The sequence below is a fragment of the Oryctolagus cuniculus genome, chromosome X, assembly GCF_964237555.1.
Source record: "Oryctolagus cuniculus chromosome X, mOryCun1.1, whole genome shotgun sequence".
Taxonomy (NCBI): Eukaryota; Metazoa; Chordata; class Mammalia; order Lagomorpha; family Leporidae; genus Oryctolagus; species Oryctolagus cuniculus.
This window is the reverse complement of record NC_091453.1, coordinates 73,371,923-73,384,406: the sequence shown is the minus strand read 5'-3', so window position 1 is coordinate 73,384,406 and position 12,484 is coordinate 73,371,923. Positions and strand designations below refer to the sequence as shown.

Here is a 12,484-nt window from a genome sequence, read left to right as displayed (position 1 = left end):
ATGATTGATTTCAACAAGCTGTTCAGTGTGACTTCTCAAGCCCTGTAAGCAAGTTCTAGAGTACTCCTGACAGGGAAAAAAAAAGGGATTGCCATTTTCATTTAATGGCCAACTATATTTTTTTAAGGTTTATTTATTTACTTGAAAAGCAGAGTTACAGAGAGCGGGAGAGACACAGAGAGAGGTCTTCCATTCCGCTGGTTCACTCCCCAAATGGCCACAACAGCCAGGAGTGGGTAGGGCTGAAGCCAGGAGCCAGGAGCTTCCTCTGGGTCTCCCACATGGGTGCAGGGGCCCAAGCACTTGAGCTATCCTCTACTGCTTTCCCAGACCATAGCAGAGAGCTGGATCAGAAGTAGAGCAGCCAGGTCTTGAACTGGCACCCATATGGGATTCCAGTGCTGCAGGCAGAGGCCTAGCCTACTATACCACAATGCTGGCCCTATGTATTGTTTTCTTTTATGAATTCTCTGTACAAGTATTTTGCCCATTTTTATATCAAAACACTTATCTTTTTTTCTCATTAATAGATATGAGGTCTTGGTATCAGTAAGTAGCATCCTTTGTCATTAATTTTTTTTTTTTTTTGGACAGGCAGAGTGGATAGTGAGAGACAGAGAGAAAGGTCTTCCTTTTGCCGTTGGTTCATCCTCCAATGGCCGCCACGGCTGGCGTGCTTCGGCCGGTGCACCGCGCTGATCCGAAGGCAGGACCCAGGTGCTTCTCCTGGTCTCCCATGGGGTGCAGGGCCCAAGCACTTGGGCCATCCTCCACTGCCTTCCCGGGCCACAGCAGAGAGCTGGCCTGGAAGAGGGGCAACCGGGACAGAATCCGGCGCCCCGACCGGGACTAGAACCCGGTGTGCCGGCGCCACTAGGTGGAGGATTAGCCTAGTGAGCCGCGGCGCCGGCCTGTCATTAATTTTTTTAAAGATTATTTATTTGAAAGTCAGAGTTACACACATACACACACACACACACACACACACACAGAGAGAGAGAGAGAGAGAGAGAGAGAGAGGTCTTCCATCTGCTGATTCACTCCCCAATTGGCCTCAACAGCTGGAGCTGCACCAATCTGAAGCCAGGAGCCAGGAGCTTCTTTAGAGTCTCCCACATGGGTGCAGGGGCCCAAGGACTTGAGCCATCTTCTACTGCCTTTCCAGGCCTTAGCAGAGAGCTGGATAGGAAGTGGAGCAGCCGGGACTTGAACCAGCACCCATATGGGATGCCGGCACTGCAAGCAGCGGCTTTACCCACTACACCACAGCGCCAGCCCGTCATTAATTTTTATGATGGATTTTGTGTAAAGAGGTTTAAAATATTTAGATAATCAAATTTATCAATATTTCCTTTTATGATTTTTGTCTTTGGTGTTCTGCATTTTATTCTAAATTGCTAAATGGACACTCTGCTTTGATTTTGCTAGCATGAATTAGCTTTCTGTAGCTGAGGTGTTTTCAGTTGCAAAGGTGAAACCAGATTGTGGCTCTAACATCCTGTGAGGTCTCTTCTTGGGCAGGTAACACCCCTAACCTCATCTTCTCAACTAAGCGTTTCAGAGATCACAGTGGGACAGAAAGCACTTGCAAAGAGGCTGCCCCTTCGTTTCACATCTCTACTGCAGGGATCTAAAACTGTGTTTCAGTCCCCTGGTGGTTATGCTCCCTGCCATGGCAAATACATGTTCGGTGATCTTTGCAAGCTGGTGATATGGTTTTTTTTTTTTTTAATTTTTTTTTTATTTTTTTATTATTTTTTTTTTATTTTTTTTGACAGGCAGAGTGGACAGTGAGAGAGAGAGACAGAGAGAAAGGTCTTCCTTTGCCGTTGGTTCACCCTCCAATGGCCGCCGCGGCCGGCGCGCTGCGGCCGGCGCACCGCGCTGATCCGATGGCAGGAGCCAGGAGCCAGGTGCTTATCCTGGTCTCCCATGGGGTGCAGGGCCCAAGCACCTGGGCCATCCTCCACTGCACTCCCTGACCACAGCAGAGAGCTGGCCTGGAAGAGGGGCAACCGGGACAGAATCCGGCGCCCCGACCGGGACTAGAACCCGGTGTGCCGGCGCCGCTAGGCGGAGGATTAGCCTAGTGAGCCGCGGCGCCGACTGGTGATATGGTTTTACCAACAGATAATCAGTCATAGTATGTTGCTCCTATTAGAAGTAATTAAAATAAAATTGTAATCATTGGCTTTGGCACTTATTTCCTGTAATTCAATTGGTCAATATTAAATAACTTTATAAAGTAGGTTCAGTCACCTGGAGGCATATTGACTTGCCACTAATTGAACCAAGCACACTCCCGGGGAAGTCATGTTACTTCAGATCAGACGTGCCATAGAGGCACTCTCCAGCTGATGGACCGAGTCGAGGATATGGTCAGGGTTTACAGAGGTGAGTGAGCCAGAGGAATGATTCACTTGTTCCTTCACTCAGCCGAAGTTTATGAAGCACCTTCTATGTGCTGAGCACCGCTTGTGGCATTGGGGATACAGCAGTGAGCAAGTGTTGCTATGGAGATCCCAGTCTGGACAGGAGTGGGGGAACAGAAAGACACACAGGTTATTATAATACAGAGAAGACTGGGATGCTCTGGGACCCCAACTCAGTAAGGCTTTACAGATGTGGTGACAGCTGAAGCGTGAACAGCAGTAGAAGACGACAAAAACAGGCAAAAGAAAGTCCCAAATTATCAGGATAAGGTTGTAGTAGCCACTCAGAACCAGAAATGAGCTGGGAGATGCCAACCCATGGAGGATCTTCATGTGTGTGCATTGGCGGTTAGTTTCTCAAACTAAGGACTTCAATTCCTCCTGCAGAGACAGGGGGCTTGGGCGTTTTGAAGAAATCTCTAAAGTAAGCAAGGCAGCAACACCTTGCTTCAAGTGCAGGTGGGATCTTGTTAGACAGGATAAACAGCCTTCCCTTCGGCTTGCTTTTGTACTGCACGCACCACCCCACCTCTGTGAAGGAGTCTTTAGTGTTCTTTGTGGTCCAGTAATAGCATTGAGGTTTCCCTTGACCATGGTAAGTGACTGGCTGAATGCCTTGCTCCATATTGTGGGACTCAATGGAGCATGTTTGGAGATGTTGGCAAAGAGCCAAATTTGCTTCTCGAGGAAGATCTGGGCTGCACTGCAAGTGGCTTCAATGTTCACCCCCATGAGAGGTCTTACGACTTTCCTTCTGAGGTCACGCTTCTCAGCTCTCATAACAGGACATCCACTATTCACCTCCTCTGTCGGTTTCCAGAATAAATGCATTAGCCTTCACTAAACAATGGAGATAAAAGTACTAGTTCTCTAAGCTCTTGTCAGAGATTGCAAGCTTCAATAACCTGTCCTGGAGCTCTGAGCACAAATTTAGTCAAGAGAATTGATATTTTAGGAAGGTTTGTTTAAGGCAGTGTACACACATTTTTGCCACTGTAGGTCACAATAAAAAATGCAGATATGTAAAGAACTCATAAATTGACAATAATGGTGAAGTATAGTTTGCTGGTTATTCAACAATAGGTATTGTGAGGACAGTAACACAAAAGCATCACCCAAAAATTTAATGAATTATGTTCACTCAAAAGTCCATATTTATAGACCTATTGCTGGTCATTGATCAATTCCGATTGATTGAATAACAAGAATAGAACACTGGGATTTTCAAAAAATGAAATGGAGTAACAGGGGCTATTCTGCATAAGCCTACCTCATGCTGACTCCAGAGACAGACTTCTGAGCATCTTGGCAGTTTTAAGAAAGAGAATGTACTTTCAGCTGCATCAGGAAGGCTTCCACCTTGTCTACAGCTTGGCCATTCTGCCAGAGAGGTTGGGATAATGTTTACCTGCAAAATTCTAGGGATGGTATACTTCTTGGTGGATTCAGTACACCAAGCTGAATTCTGACACAAACTGCTAGTAGATTTGATCTTTTAGTCACAGATCGGTCTAAATAAATAAGAGAGCTATATTCCCAAGGCAATCATAAAAATGTCTTTAAAATTATGCTTTTGGTGCAGGGATTATGCACAGCAGTTAATATGCTGCTTGAAATACCAGCGTTTCATATTGGGGTGCCTAGATTCAAGTCCTGGGTCTGCTCTTGATTCTAGCTTCCTGCTAATACAAACCTTGAGAGGCAGCGGTGATGAGTTCAATTAATCGGGTCCCTGATACCCACATGAGAGAGCTGGATTGAGTTCCAGGCTCCTGGCTTTGGAGTGGCCCAGGTCCAGTTATTGCAAGCATTTGAGGAGTGAACTAGCAAATAGAAGATATTCCTCCCTCCCTCCCTCCCTCCCTCTCACCACACCTTTTTTTTTTCTTTTTTAAGATTTCTGCATTTGTTTGAAAGGCAGAGTGACAGAGGGAGCAACAAAGAAACAGAGATCTTTCATCCACTGGTTCATTTCCCAAATGCTTGCAGCAGCCAGTGCTAGGCCAGGAGTCTGGAACTCCATTTGGGTCTCCCACATAGGTAGCAGGAACCTAAGTAGTTGGACCATCGTCCCTTGCCTCCCAGGCCCATTAGCAGGAAGCTAGATTGAAAGCAGTGTAGGGGCCAACACCGTGGCTAAGCAAGTGAAGCCGACGCCTGCAGCACCAGCGTCCCAAATGGGTGCCGGTTCTAGTCCTGGCTGCTCCATTTCCAATCCAGCTCTCTGCTGTGGCCTGGGAAAGCAGTAGAAGATGGGTCAAGTCCTTGGGCCCCTGCACCCGTGTGGGAAACCCAGAAGAAGCTCCTGGCTCCTGGCTTTGGATTGGCTCAGCTTCAGCCATTGTAGTCATTTTGGGAGTAAACCAGCAGATGGAAGACCTTGCTTTCTCTCTTTCTGCCTCTGTCTCTCTGTAAACTCTGCCTTTTAAATAAATAAATAAATCTTAAAGCAAAACAAAACAAAACAAAACGAAACAAAACAAAAAGCAGTGTGGCTGGGACTCAAACCAGTACTCCAAGTTGGGATGTGGGAGTGGTGATTTAACCACAATGTTCTCAGCCTCTGTCTTCCAAATACTAAAAGAATAAAATTTTTAAAACAATAAACTAAAACTATATTTTATTTATGAAAATAAAAGACTGGTAATACTCAGCAAAACCTAAGAAAGAGAACTGTATGGTATGTGAATTATATCTCTATAAAGCTCTTGTATTTAAGGAAAACAACATATGAATCTCTTCTGACCATCCCATTACTTCCTTTAAATTGAGCTGGGCCCTATGCACCCTGCCAAGAGTGCTACATGACATGCGGGACAATCTACCATGACTTGTGTCTGCCAAGCATGACACAAGCCTGGAAGTTGGCTCTGGCCCTGCTGTTACTGCTCTGGTCTTTTTGGCTTGCAGGTTTCTGGGTCTGCATAGTTAGCCTAAGGAGAGGCTCCTTCCTCTACTCCTGGGATCTCCAGACCCCATGGCCTACACTCTCCCCTGCACTCCTCCCCTGCATGCAGGGAAGGGATTCCTCACAAAATTGTGAATTATTTTTCACCAAATATAGTACAGTTCTTCAAAATCTATGAATGTATTGAATTCAAGATAGCTAGGCAAGGGAAAATGAGAGGTTTCCAGTAGCCATCTGCGCAAACCACATGTCCAGTTGGAGTCTTTATTTCCTTGAACAAATCAACAGAGCTTTTGTTTGCCTCCTGCAGCTTCAAGTTCAATGTGTTCAGATGTCTTGTCACATCCATAAGCAAATAACTCACTGGAGGTCTTATTGTGAGGAGTCAGACAGGTTAATAGGCAGTCAGGTTGGTCCCAGTGGAGATTTAGGGTGTAAAATGCTTTCTTCTCCCAAAAATTATCTTTAGCAGGGTCAAAAGCAACTGCCCATCTCCTTGGGGGCTTCCAATCTTGAGAACAAATGAAATATCCCACTCTTCTGATGGCTCTTTTGTTTTATCAAGAGCAAGCCAGACAGGGTAATTAAGATTACAAATCAGGTCTTGTGATGAGTTTGTCTCCAGCAGTTTTTTTTCCCCAAAATTGTGCTTATAAACCCCACTACTACCAGCCCCTTTGGGTTTTGCCTCTCTTGGAGCCCCCTTCCAGGCCATTTTGGCTGGAGGTCTCTGACTTAAATAAATCTTTCTTTTAAATACATTTTGCTTTTCTCTTTACCTTGTCCACTTGGAAATTCTTCTTCCATGTGAGGCAAAGAACTGAGGTAATCTTTTCTCCAAATCTGAATTGATTTGGGAGCTCTTTTATTCCAAAACATCTTTGATTGGAGATGTCAGCTCAGTAAATCTCTGTATTTTGGATCAATGTCTTCCAAGTAGCTCATAAACTAGTCATGGTTAAAGGCATGAGCACAGAGAAACTTCATAATCCTTGTTGTTTCCCCCATCACACAATGCAGGAAGCCAAACTTGCACTGTGTGGGGCACCAGGCATGAGGCACTGACAGCTGGGCCCACCCAACTTCTCTGGGCTTGAACTCATTGTTTAAATCTTGTTTGCCTTTCAATGCACATGCCTTAGTTCACTTAGTAAGTGAACGTTTCTATGGTCTGACTTTTCAAAGTCCTTACTTTGAGCTGGTGGTTGCCTACAAATTCCTGTAGACTGGGATCAAAAGCATGGACTCTAGAGCCAGACTGCTTAGGTTGAAACCTCAGTATGCCTCTTGCTAGTTGTGTGATCTTAGGCAAAACACTTAACCTCTTTGTGCCTTAGTTTCCTTCCCCATAAAATTCAGATAGTGACAATAAGAGTATTTATGTTTACAGAGTTGTTATGAGGATTAAATATGTTGGAATTTGTAAAATGTTTAGAATAGTATTGGCATACAGTAAGTCCTATGTTAGTAAGTAAATTAGCTTAATGAATTATTGTTATGGACTGAATGTGTCCTCCAAAAATTCCTTTATTGAAGTCCAAAATGATGCTATTTGGAGGTGAGGTTTGAGGAGGTGATATTGTTAGGTAGGAAGTTAGAAAGTAGCCCCTGCGCATGAGAGGGGCCCGAGGAAAACAAAGCATCTGCAGAAGCTCACCTTGGCAGCAGCCCAGGATTTTATACAACAAAGTCCTGCCCAGACCCTGGTAACTTTACAGGTGGTCTCAGCCTTCCCCCCTAGGAAAGCTCCCCAGGAGAATCCCCTCTCCTCAGCATCAAGTGGTTTACCTGGCCTGATAAAATGAACAGGAGCCAGCGTTGTGGCGTAGTGGGTAAAGCTGCCTGCAGTGCAGGCATCCCATATGGATACCAGTTCGAGTCCCAGCTACTCCACTTCCCATCCAGCTCTCTGCTATGGCCTGGGAAAGCAGTAGAAGATGGCCCAAGTGCTTGGGCCCCTGCACCCATGTGGGAGACCCAGAGGAAGCTCCTGGCTCCTGGCTTCGGATCAGCCCAACTCCAGCCATTGCAGCCATTTGGGGAGTGAACTAATGGATGGAAGACTTCTCTCTCTCTTCCTCTCTGTAACTCTCCCTTTCAAACAAATAAATAAATATTTAAAACAAAAACAAAAACAAAAAACCAGTACGTCCTTCCTCCAAGGCAGGCACCCTAGTGGAGGCTCCTTTGCCTGGTACCAGGAAGGCTCCCCAGTCTGATAGTGCTGAGCAGTGAAACCTTGGGAAGATTTTTTCCTAATTCACACTCAGCAAACCCTTTGTCGAGGAGGAAGAGAAGGGGAAAAACTGGACCCCTTTCCCATATAAGCCTCAGTCTGACCACAGACTGTGTGCTCCCACTCTCAGCTCTCTGCTAAGCTGCCCACCTGGCCTGCCAGGTGTATTCTCTCCATTTAATCATGGAACCTTGCTTCTCCCATTCTGAGAGACTGGGTACTGTCTCTTGGATTCTGTCCCATCCATTCTGACGGATGCACTACCCCATTCAACCTTGCTACCTTGCTTAGCACTATTCTGTCTCACGTCTGAATTCTTTCTTGTGCAAAGACAAGAACCTGTGCCCCCATCTCGGCTAACAATTACGTCATGAGAGTGGAGTTAGTGCCTTTATAACACAAGACACAAGAGCTAGCTGGGTCTCTTTCCATCACCAGAGGATACAACAAGAAGTCAGCAGTCCACAGCCCAGAAGAGAGTCCTCACAAGAACCTCATCATGCCGGTACCTTCATCTTGGACTTCCAGCCTTCCTAACTATGAAAAACAAATTTCTGCTGTTTATCAGCCACTCAGTCTATGATGCTTTGTTATAGAAGCCTGAACAAAAAGTTATTTAAAAAAAAAGATTTATTTGTTTATTTGAAAGGCACAGTTACAGAGAGGCACAGGCAGAGAGAGAGAGAGAGAGGTCTTCCATCCACTGGTTCACTCTCCAGATGGCCACAAAAGCCGGAGCTGCGCCAATCCGAAGCCAGGAGCCAGGAGCTTCTTCGGGTCTCCCACGCAGGTGCAGGTATCCAAGGACTTGGGCCATCTTCCACTGCTTTCCCAGGCCATAGCAGAGAGCTGGATCGGAAGTGGAGCAGCCAGGTCTCAAACCCGCGCCCATATGGGATGCCAGCACTGCAGGTAGTGGCTTTTCCCACTATAGCACAATGCCAGCCTGAGAGAGCTATTTTTGCTAAAAATCTCAAGTAGGCACAAATAGCTCCTTCCCCTCCCCCAACTCCTGTTTGAGTCTCCAAACTTCATGTTAGACATCCTGGGTAAGAGACATATAGTCCATTCCTTCTCCTAGGTACTCTAAGTTCTTTTCTTGGAAATCTGTATATTTAGCCACCTTTGCAGAATCACTCTCCCTGAGTTTTACTCCTGATATTAGTCCTTTAACATTTTTCAAAGGTCACTACAATAAAGAATCATCTGAAATACATTTCTGCATTGGCTGCAAAAATATGTTGAGAACAATATCCATTATAGTATATAATTATATTTCCAACTCGAAGTTCTCCTCTGAGCTCATGTATCCAGCTATCCATCTGGCATCTTCACTTGCATATTTCAAAAGAAACAAACTCAACACATCCAATAACAAATAAGATCTCCTCCTCCTGACCCCAACCTGCCTCCCGTGTTTCACCTCTCAGAGACACCACCATGTATCCTGCTGTACAGATCAGAATCATAAGAGTCACCCATGACATGTCCTCTTGCCTTAACTCCCACATCAACTCATTGCTGAAACAAATCGATTTCACTTCCTAAATCTCTCGAAAATGTCCAAATCCTACACATCTGTTTTGATAGCACTGTGACCAGTGTATACAAAGTATTCTCCTGCCTTTTCACATAACAATCCCACCGGCTTACCGAGCCCAGATGCTTGTTTGTTTATTCAATAAGACCTGACACTCCCCTCTTTGTTCAGCCCTTTGATGGGTGCTGAAGAAATAAGAATGACTCACATCCGTTACTTGCCTAGGGAGCTCCCGGTCTGGTGGAGAAGACGAATTTCCAATTCCTTATTTAGAGGAGAAGCAGTGTGAAGTAAGCACAGGATACTGAGCGATCAGCGAAGATCAATAAGTTAATCAAATGTGGGTTTAGAAAGACTTCCCAAGCCTGAAGGATAAGGTAGACTTAGCCAGGGCAGAGGCGGTTCAGATTAAAGATCGTCTAGGAGCAGAAGAAAGAAAGAATACAGTGTTTGGAAGGAACTCTAAAGTATTCAGTGCAGCTGTAAGTCAGAATTTCAGAAGACTGGAAATTGGCAGCAGCCATATCATTGCTTTGAGTGCCGTATTGAGGAGCCTTCTCTACCTTGTGATAACAATTCAAGGTATCCAGAGAAGGAACACAGACATGGATGGTTAAATGATTTCTGTGGGACTGGCGCTGTGGCATAGCAGGTAAAGCTGTTGCCTGCAGTGCCGGCATCCCATATGGGTGCCAGTTTGAGCCCTGGCTGCTCCACTTCCGATCCAGCTCTCTGCTATGGCCTGGGAAAGCAGTAGAAGATGGCCCAAGTCCTTGGGCCCCTGCACCCACATGGGAGACCTGAAGGAAGTTTCTGGCTCCCGGCTTCAGACTGGCCTAGCTCCAGCCATTGCGGTCATTTGGGAAGTGAACCAGTGGACAGAAGACTTCCCTCTCTGTCTCTTCCTCGTTCTTTCTGTAGCTCTGCCTCTCAAATAAATAAATATTTTTTAAAAAGATCTCTGTGTGTACCTCACAACAAACTCATTAGGGGGATAGAATGGATAGGGAAATTTTTTAAAAAGGAAATATAAAGCTTGAACAACATTATAACGAACTTAACTAAGAGACATCTATAGAACACTAGATCCTACCATAGCAGGATGCACATTCTTCTCAGGTACACATCCTTTAGGATGGGTCATACACTAGGTCATAAAACAAGCCTCGGGCCGGCGCTGTGGCATAGCAGGTAAAGCTGCTGCCTGTAGTGCTGGCATCCCATATGGGCACCGGTTCAAGTCCCAGCTGCTTCACTTCCAATCCAGCTCTCTGCTATGGCCTGGGAAAGCAGTAGAAGATGGCCCAAGTCCTTGGACCCCTGTACCCACATGGGAGACCAGGAAGAAGCTCCTGGCTCCTGGCTTCAGACTGGTCCAACTCTGGCCATCGCAGCCATTTGGGGAGTGAACCAGCAGATGGAAGATCTCTCACTCTCTCTCTTCAAACAAGATAACATTTTTGGAAATGTACAAATCTGTAGGAATTAAACAACACACTCATATATGAGTACTTCAAAAAGCATTTGAATTCCTGGCATGATTCCATCCTGCATGGCTGTTCTTTGCAGCAGTGGGCATCTCATCTCTGTCCTCCTTCTCTCTCACCTCTCACCTAAGTTCATCCTTCCGTACCATAGAAGATCCGATGGACATGACATGAGCCCCTTGAGGCCCCAGAATTATCTTTTTCGGTTGTGAACTAAAAGCTGACAAAGATTATCACTTTAAAGTGGACAACGGTGAAAAATGAGCCCCAGTTATCATTTTTTAAAAAATATCTGAAAGGCAGAGTTACAGAGACACAGAGGAGAGAGAGAGAGAGAGAGAGAGAGAGAGAGAGAGAGAGAGGTCTGCCATCCATTGGTTCACTCCCCAATTGGCTGCAATGGCTGGAGTTGTGCTGATCTGAAGCCAGGAGCCAGGAGCTTCTTCTGGGTCTCCCACACGGGTGCAGGGGGTCCAAGGACTTGGACCATCCTCTACTGCTTTCCCAGGCCATAGCACAGAGCTGGATTGGAAGTGGAGTGGCCAGGACTTGAGTCGGCACCCATATGGGATGCCGGCACTGCAGGCGGTGGCTTTACCCACTATGCCACAGCTCTGGTCCTGCACAAGTTACCTTTAAGAATGGGCAGTTTAGGCTTTGGTACAAAGGATGAACTGCACATTGTTGAAAGCAATGGATTAGGAAGGCAGTCCCAATTAAAGTAACACTGACAAATTTGAAAATGTCTATCCAGCCATTGGTTTCCCTTGAGGGCTTTAGAATAACACCACCTGTGGTCTTGGGGCTGAAGAGTGGTTCAGGACCTGTGCACATTAGAAGATAGCCCTTAGTAGCTATGGAGGAAGAGGCAGAGTCAGAAGACGAAGAGGGGGAGGACGTGAAACTATTAAGAATATCTGGAAAGCAATCTGCCCCTGGAGGTGGCAGCAAGGTCCCACAGAATAAAGTAAAGCTTGCTGCTGCTGCTGCTGCTGCTGCTGCTGTGGAAGATGACAACAATGACGGTGGTGATGATGATAATGACTTTGATGAGGAGGAAACTGAAGAAAAAGATACAGTGAAGAAATCTAGATGAGACACCCCAGCCAAAAATGCACAAAAATCAAACCACAATTGGAAAGATTCAAAGTGATCAACACCAAGATCAAAAGGTCAAGAAAACTTAAAAAAAAAAAAAAAAAGGCCAAAAGGGGCCAGCGCTGCAGCTCACTAGGCTAATCCTCTGCCTTGCAGCGCCGGCACACCGGGTTCTAGTCCCGGTCGGGGCGCCGGATTCTGTCCCGGTTGCCCCTCTTCCAGGCCAGCTCTCTGCTGTGGCCAGGGAAGTGCAGTGGAGGATGGCCCAAGTGCTTGGGCCCTGCACCCCATGGGAGACCAGGAGAAGCACCTGGCTCCTGCCACTGGATCAGCGCAATGCGCTGGCCGTGGCGGCCATTGGAGGGTGAACCAATGGAAAAGGAAGACCTTTCTCTCTGTCTCTCTCTCTCACTGTCCACTCTGCCTGTCCAAAAAAAAAAAAAAAAAAAGGCCAAAAGGACTAGTTCTGTAGAAGACAGTAAAGCAAAAATGCAAGCAAGTATAGAAAAAGATGGTGGGGCCGGCGCTGTGGCGTAGCAGGTAAAGCTGCCACCTGCAGTGCCGGCATCCCATATGGACACCAGAAAATAGTTTAAACAGTTTGTCTGAATTTTCTGTCATTTTATTTCTGTAACAGTTGATATCTAGCTGACCCTTTTTTTTTTTAGATTTATTTATTTACTTGAAAGTCAGAGTTACAGAGAGAGAGGAGAGGCAGAGAAAGAGAGAGAGAGGTCTTCCATCTGCTGGTTCACTCTCCAATTGACTGCAATGGCCAGAGCT

The 12,484-nt window shown here is 46.0% G+C and overlaps 1 pseudogene; it reads left to right on the top strand.

Moving 5' to 3' along the window:
• On the top strand, positions 1–12,238 carry LOC100355328 (nucleophosmin-like; annotated as a pseudogene).
• The last annotated feature ends 246 nt before the right edge of the window (positions 12,239–12,484 follow it).